Below are 7,500 nucleotides of genomic sequence, written 5' to 3'. Positions count from 1 at the left end.
GCTAGGCCGGGGAGGGGTGCTTAAGTGTGGGTACACAGGTGTGGATGGAGGGCCTGGAGCCTGGTTCTTTTTCTTTTTCCTTTTTTTTTTTCAAAGTGTCTTACAGTACCAGGGGCGTGGAGCTCCAGGGGCTGCGGGTTGGGTGGCTAGGCCGGGGAGGGGTGCTTAAGTGTGGGTACACAGGTGTGGATGGAGGGCCTGGAGCCTGGTTCTCCTTAACCCTAGCCCTAGCCCCGGCCCCAGCCCTGACTCTAGCCCCAGCCCTTACCCTAACCCAACCTAAACCCTGCCTCCAGCCCTAACCCCAGCCCCAACCCTAACCCTAACCCCAACCCCAACCCCAACCCTAACCCTAACCCTAACCCTAACCCTAGCCCCAGCCCCAGCCCCAACCCTAACCCTAACCCCAGCTCCAACCCTAACCCTAACCCCAGCCCCAGCCCCAACCCTGATCCTGCCGGAGGGGCTGGAGCCCGGTTCTCCTTAACCCTAACCCCAGCCCCAACCCTAACCCTAACCCCAGCCCCAACCCTAACCCTAACCCCAGCTCCAGCCCTAACCCCAGCCCCAGCCCCAAACCGGCCCTAGGGCCTGGAGCCCGGTTCTCCTCAACCCTAACCCCAGCTCTAACCCTAACCCGGCTGGAGGGCATGGAGCCCGGTTCTCCTTAACCCTAACCCCAGCCCCAACCCTAACCCTAACCCCAGCTCTAGCCCTAACCCCAGCCCCAGCCCCAAACCGGCCCTAGGGCCTGGAGCCCGGTTCTCCTTAACCCTAACCCCAGCTCTAACCCTAACCCGGCTGGAGGGCATGGAGCCCGGTTCTCCTTAACCCTAACCCCAGCCCCAGCCCCAAACCTAACCCTAACCCGGCCGGAGGGGCTGGAGCCCGGTTCTCCTTAACCCTAACCCGGGGTCGGCTTGTTTGAGAAAGAAACCCAGGAATCGCCTTCTTTTCCCGAGTTAAGACGAAATACGGATTTTTGTAAAAAAAAAAAGATTTCCTTGGGCCAAACCAAGTTCAGACTCTTTAGTCCTTCATATATAGCCATTCCGAGTAGGTTCCATGCACAAAACCTCTTTAAATGGCCTTTTTTTGACAAAGAAACCCAGGAATCGCCTTCTTTTCCCGAGTTAAGACCAAATACGGATTTTTGTTAAAAAATGATTTCCTTGGGCCAAACCAAGTTCAGACTCCTTAGTCCGTTATGTCTATGTTCATTCTGAGTAGGTTCCATGCACAAACCTCTTTAAATGGCCTTTTTTGAGAGAGAAACCCAGGAATCGCCTTCTTTTCCCGAGTTAAGACGAAATACGGATTTTTGTTAAAAAATGATTTCCTTGGGCCAAACCAAGTTCAGACTCCTTAGTCCGTTATGTCTATGTTCATTCTGAGTAGGTTCCATGCTTAAACCTCTTTAAATTGCCTTTTTTGAGAAAGAAACACCGCAAAAGCTTTCCTTTGCGGAGTGATGTCGTTGCGCAGGGCATGAGTGCCTGGATGTTCTGAGAGGGGAGCAGGGATGAATGCTGGACCGAGGAGAGGTGCTGAAACTCGGCCTGGATGTGTGTCTGTGCGCAGGGCATGAGTGCCTGGATGCTGTGAGAGGGGAGCAGGGATGAATGCTGGACCGAGGAGAGGTGCTGAAACTCGGCCTGGGTGTGTGACTGTGCGCAGGGCATGAGTGCCTGGATGCTGTGAGAGGGGAGCAGGGATGAATGCCTGACCGAGGAGAGGTGCTGAAACTCGGCCTGGATGTGTCATTGCGCAGGGCATGAGTGCCTGGATGCTATGAGAGTGGAGCAGGGATGAATGCTGGACCGAGCAGAGGTGCTGAAACTCGGCCTGGATGTGTGTCTGTGCGCAGGGCATGAGTGCCTGGATGCTATGAGAGTGGAGCAGGGATGAATGCTGGACCGAGGAGAGGTGCTGAAACTCGGCCAGGATGTGTGTCTGTGCGCAGGGCATGAGTGCCTGGATGTTCTGAGAGGGGAGCAGGGATGAATGCCTGACCGAGGAGAGGTGCTGAAACTCGGCCTGGATGTGTCATTGCGCAGGGCATGAGTGCCTGGATGCTATGAGAGTGGAGCAGGGATGAATGCCGGACCGAGGAGAGGTGCTGAAACTCGGCCTGGATGTGTCATTGCGCAGGGCATGAGTGCCTGGATGTTCTGAGAGGGGAGCAGGGATGAATGCTGGACCGAGGAGAGGTGCTGAAACTCGGCCTGGGTGTGTGTCTGTGCGCAGGGCATGAGTGCCTGGATGCTGTGAGAGGGGAGCAGGGATGAATGCCTGACCGAGGAGAGGTGCTGAAACTCGGCCTGGATGTGTCATTGCGCAGGGCATGAGTGCCTGGATGCTATGAGAGTGGAGCAGGGATGAATGCTGGACCGAGCAGAGGTGCTGAAACTCGGCCTGGATGTGTGTCTGTGCGCAGGGCATGAGTGCCTGGATGCTATGAGAGTGGAGCAGGGATGAATGCTGGACCGAGGAGAGGTGCTGAAACTCGGCCAGGATGTGTGTCTGTGCGCAGGGCATGAGTGCCTGGATGTTCTGAGAGGGGAGCAGGGATGAATGCCTGACCGAGGAGAGGTGCTGAAACTCGGCCTGGATGTGTCATTGCGCAGGGCATGAGTGCCTGGATGCTATGAGAGTGGAGCAGGGATGAATGCCGGACCGAGGAGAGGTGCTGAAACTCGGCCTGGATGTGTCATTGCGCAGGGCATGAGTGCCTGGATGTTCTGAGAGGGGAGCAGGGATGAATGCTGGACCGAGGAGAGGTGCTGAAACTCGGCCTGGGTGTGTGTCTGTGCGCAGGGCATGAGTGCCTGGATGCTGTGAGAGGGGAGCAGGGATGAATGCCTGACCGAGGAGAGGTGCTGAAACTCGGCCTGGATGTGTCATTGCGCAGGGCATGAGTGCCTGGATGCTATGAGAGTGGAGCAGGGATGAATGCTGGACCGAGCAGAGGTGCTGAAACTCGGCCTGGATGTGTGTCTGTGCGCAGGGCATGAGTGCCTGGATGCTATGAGAGTGGAGCAGGGATGAATGCTGGACCGAGGAGAGGTGCTGAAACTCGGCCAGGATGTGTGTCTGTGCGCAGGGCATGAGTGCCTGGATGCTATGAGAGTGGAGCAGGGATGAATGCTGGACCGAGGAGAGGTGCTGAAACTCGGCCTGGATCTGTGTCTGTGCCTGGACGTTATGAGAGGGGAGCAGGGATGAATTCCTGACCGAGGAGAGGTGCTGAAACTCGGCCTGGATGTGTCATTGCGCAGGGCATGAGTGCCTGGATGTTCTGAGAGGGGAGCAGGGATGAATTCCTGACCGAGGAGAGGTGCTGAAACTAGGCCTGGATGTGTGTCATTGCGCAGGGCATGAGAGACTGGATGCTGTGAGAGGACAAAAGCCGTGAATGCTGTCCGAGCAGAGGTGCTGAAACTCGGCCTGGGTTCTGTTTGTCTGTGCGCAGGGCATGAGTGCCTGGACGTTATGAGAGGGGAGCAGGGATGATTGCCTGACCGAAGAGAGGTGCTGAAACTCGGCCTGGATGTGTGTCTCTGGGCCGGGCATGAGAGACTGGCTGTTGGGAGAGGACGGCAGCCATGAATACTGGACCGAGGAGAGGTGCTGAAACTCGGCCTGGATGTGTGTCTGTGGGCAGGGCATGAGAGACTGGCTGTTGGGAGAGGAAAGCAGCCATGAATGCTGTCCATGCAGAGGTGCTGAAACTCGGCCTGGATGTGTGTCTGTGGGCAGGGCACGAGAGCCTGGATGTTGGGCATGAATCCCAGTTCAAAAAAAGGACCTTTTCTGAAAGAAACACAGGAATCGCCTTCTTTTCCCGAGTTAAGACGAAATACGGATTTTTGTTAAAAAATGATTTCCTTGGGCCAGAACAAGTTCAGACTCCTTAGTCCTTCATATATACATAGAGATATATCCATTCTAAGTAAGTTCCATGCATAAACCTGCACAAACCCGGATAAATGGCCTCTTTTGGGATCAAAACACAGGAATCGCCTTCTTTTCCCGAGTTAAGACGAAATACGGATTTTTGTTAAAAAGTGATTTCCTTGGGCCAGAACAAGTTCAGACTCCTTAGTCCTTCATATATACATACATATATATCCATTCTAAGTAAGTTCCATGCATAAACCTGCACAAACCCGGATAAATGGCCTCTTTTGGGATCAAAACACAGGAATCGCCTTCTTTTCCCGAGTTAAGACGAAATACGGATTTTTGTTAAAAAGTGATTTCCTTGGGCCAGAACAAGTTCAGACTCCTTAGTCCTTCATATATACATAGAGATATATCCATTCTAAGTAAGTTCCATGCATAAACCTGCACAAACCCGGATAAATGGCCTCTTTTGAGATCAAAACACAGGAATCGCCTTCTTTTCCCGAGTTAAGACGAAATACGGATTTTTGTTAAAAAGTGATTTCCTTGGGCCAGAACAAGTTCAGACTCCTTAGTCCTTCATATATACATAGAGATATATCCATTCTAAGTAAGTTCCATGCATAAACCTGCACAAACCCGGATAAATGGCCTCTTTTGGGATCAAAACACAGGAATCGCCTTCTTTTCCCGAGTTAAGACGAAATACGGATTTTTGTTAAAAAGTGATTTCCTTGGGCCAGAACAAGTTCAGACTCCTTAGTCCTTCATATATACATAGAGATATATCCATTCTAAGTAAGTTCCATGCATAAACCTGCACAAACCCGGATAAATGGCCTCTTTTGAGATCAAAACACAGGAATCGCCTTCTTTTCCCGAGTTAAGACCAAATACGGATTTTTGTTAAAAAGTGATTTCCTTGGGCCAGAACAAGTTCAGACTCCTTAGTAGGAACCATGCACACACCTCTTTAAATGACCTTTATCCCGGTTCAGAAAAACGCCAAAGTGTCAAAAAGTACCAGGGGCATGAAGCCCGGTTCAGAAAAACGTCAAAGTGTCAAAAAGTACCAGGGGCATGAAGCCCGGTTCAGAAAAACGTCAAAGTGTCAAAAAGTACCAGGGGCATGAAGCCCGGTTCAGAAAAACGTCAAAGTGTCAAAAAGTACCAGGGGCATGAAGCCCGGTTCAGAAAAACGTCAAAGTGTCAAAAAGTACCAGGGGCATGAAGCCCGGTTCAGAAAAACGTCAAAGTGTCAAAAAGTACCAGGGGCATGAAGCCCAGTTCAGAAAAACGTCAAAGTGTCAAAAAGTACCAGGGGCATGAAGCCCGGTTCAGAAAAACGTCAAAGTGTCAAAAAGTACCAGGGGCATGAAGCCCGGTTCAGAAAAACGTCAAAGTGTCAAAAAGTACCAGGGGCATGAAGCCCGGTTGAGAAATATTTTCTGAGTGCCAAAAAGTACCAGGGGTGAGAATCCCGGTTCAGAAAATTTTCTAAGTGCCACATAGTACCAGAGGTGAAAAAGTTTATAGTACCAGGGGTGATAAAGTTGGAAAAAATTTCTGTCAGAGAACGGGAAAAGGGGACGATGGGCCGAGTCAGCCCAAGGCCCGCCCCTATTCTCCCACACGACGAGGTTATTAGCAGACGACGAAAACACCATCTGCACGATTTCAGAAACCCAGTTTTCGGAAAAATATCTGAGTACCAGACTGGGACGGTGAATTGATAATCCGAAAGATGACACTTTCCACGGCCTGAAATGATGGAGGAAGGGGGCAAAAGCTCCAGCCTGGCTCCTGGAGGAGGGGTCCAAAGGCAAGAACGTGTGTCCGAGGATGGGTGCAGGAGAGCGGATTCAAGGCGCGGCTGACCGCTGGAAGCTCCAGGCTGGTTCTTTGAAGATGTGAGGCCGGCCTGGAGGAGAATGAGTCCGAGATAGGTGCTGGAGAGCGGATTCAAGGTGCGGCTGACCGCTGGAAGCTCCAGGCTGGTTCTTTGAAGATGTGAGGCCGGCCTGGAGGAGCATGAGTCCGAGGAAGGTGCTTGAGAGCGGATTCAAGGTGCGGCTGACCGCTGGAAGCTCCAGGCTGGTTCTTTGAAGATGTGAGGCCGGCCTGGAGGAGAATGAGTCCGAGATAGGTGCTGGAGAGCGGATTCAAGGTGCGGCTGACCGCTGGAAGCTCCAGGCTGGTTCTTTGAAGATGTGAGGCCGGCCTGGAGGAGCATGAGTCCGAGGAAGGTGCTTGAGAGCGGATTCAAGGTGCGGCTGACCGCTGGAAGCTCCAGGCTGGTTCTTTGAAGATGTGAGGCCGGCCTGGAGGAGAATGAGTCCGAGATAGGTGCTGGAGAGCGGATTCAAGGTGCGGCTGACCGCTGGAAGCTCCAGGCTGGTTCCTGGAAGATGTGAGGCCGACTTTGGCAGAGCATGAGTCCGAGGAAGGTGCTTGAGAGCGGATTCAAGGTGCGGCTGACCGCTAGAAGCTCCAGGCTGGTTCCTGGAAGATGTGAGGCCGACTTTGGCAGAGCATGAGTCCGAGGAAGGTGCTGGAGAGCGGATTCAAGGTGCGGCTGACCGCTGGAAGCTCCAGGCTGGTTCTTTGAAGATGTGAGGCCGGCCTGGAGGAGAATGAGTCCGAGATAGGTGCTGGAGAGCGGATTCAAGGTGCGGCTGACCGCTGGAAGCTCCAGGCTGGTTCCTGGAAGATGTGAGGCCGACTTTGGCAGAGCATGAGTCCGAGGAAGGTGCTTGAGAGCGGATTCAAGGTGCGGCTGACCGCTAGAAGCTCCAGGCTGGTTCCTGGAAGATGTGAGGCCGACTTTGGCAGAGCATGAGTCCGAGGAAGGTGCTGGAGAGCGGATTCAAGGTGCGGCTGACCGCTGGAAGCTCCAGGCTGGTTCTTTGAAGATGTGAGGCCGGCCTGGAGGAGAATGAGTCCGAGATAGGTGCTGGAGAGCGGATTCAAGGTGCGGCTGACCGCTGGAAGCTCCAGGCTGGTTCCTGGAAGATGTGAGGCCGACTTTGGCAGAGCATGAGTCCGAGGAAGGTGCTTGAGAGCGGATTCAAGGTGCGGCTGACCGCTAGAAGCTCCAGGCTGGTTCCTGGAAGATGTGAGGCCGACTTTGGCAGAGCATGAGTCCGAGGAAGGTGCTGGAGAGCGGATTCAAGGTGCGGCTGACCGCTGGAAGCTCCAGGCTGGTTCTTTGAAGATGTGAGGCCGGCCTGGAGGAGAATGAGTCCGAGATAGGTGCTGGAGAGCGGATTCAAGGTGCGGCTGACCGCTGGAAGCTCCAGGCTGGTTCCTGGAAGATGTGAGGCCGACTTTGGCAGAGCATGAGTCCGAGGAAGGTGCTTGAGAGCGGATTCAAGGTGCGGCTGACCGCTAGAAGCTCCAGGCTGGTTCCTGGAAGATGTGAGGCCGACTTTGGCAGAGCATGAGTCCGAGGAAGGTGCTGGAGAGCGGATTCAAGGTGCGGCTGACCGCTGGAAGCTCCAGGCTGGTTCTTTGAAGATGTGAGGCCGGCCTGGAGGAGAATGAGTCCGAGATAGGTGCTGGAGAGCGGATTCAAGGTGCGGCTGACCGCTGGAA

This window comes from Odontesthes bonariensis, unplaced genomic scaffold (assembly GCF_027942865.1).
Source record: "Odontesthes bonariensis isolate fOdoBon6 unplaced genomic scaffold, fOdoBon6.hap1 scaffold_302, whole genome shotgun sequence".
NCBI classification, from domain to species: Eukaryota; Metazoa; Chordata; class Actinopteri; order Atheriniformes; family Atherinopsidae; genus Odontesthes; species Odontesthes bonariensis.
The sequence above is the reverse complement of the archived record's forward strand: the minus strand, read 5'-3'. Positions refer to the sequence as shown.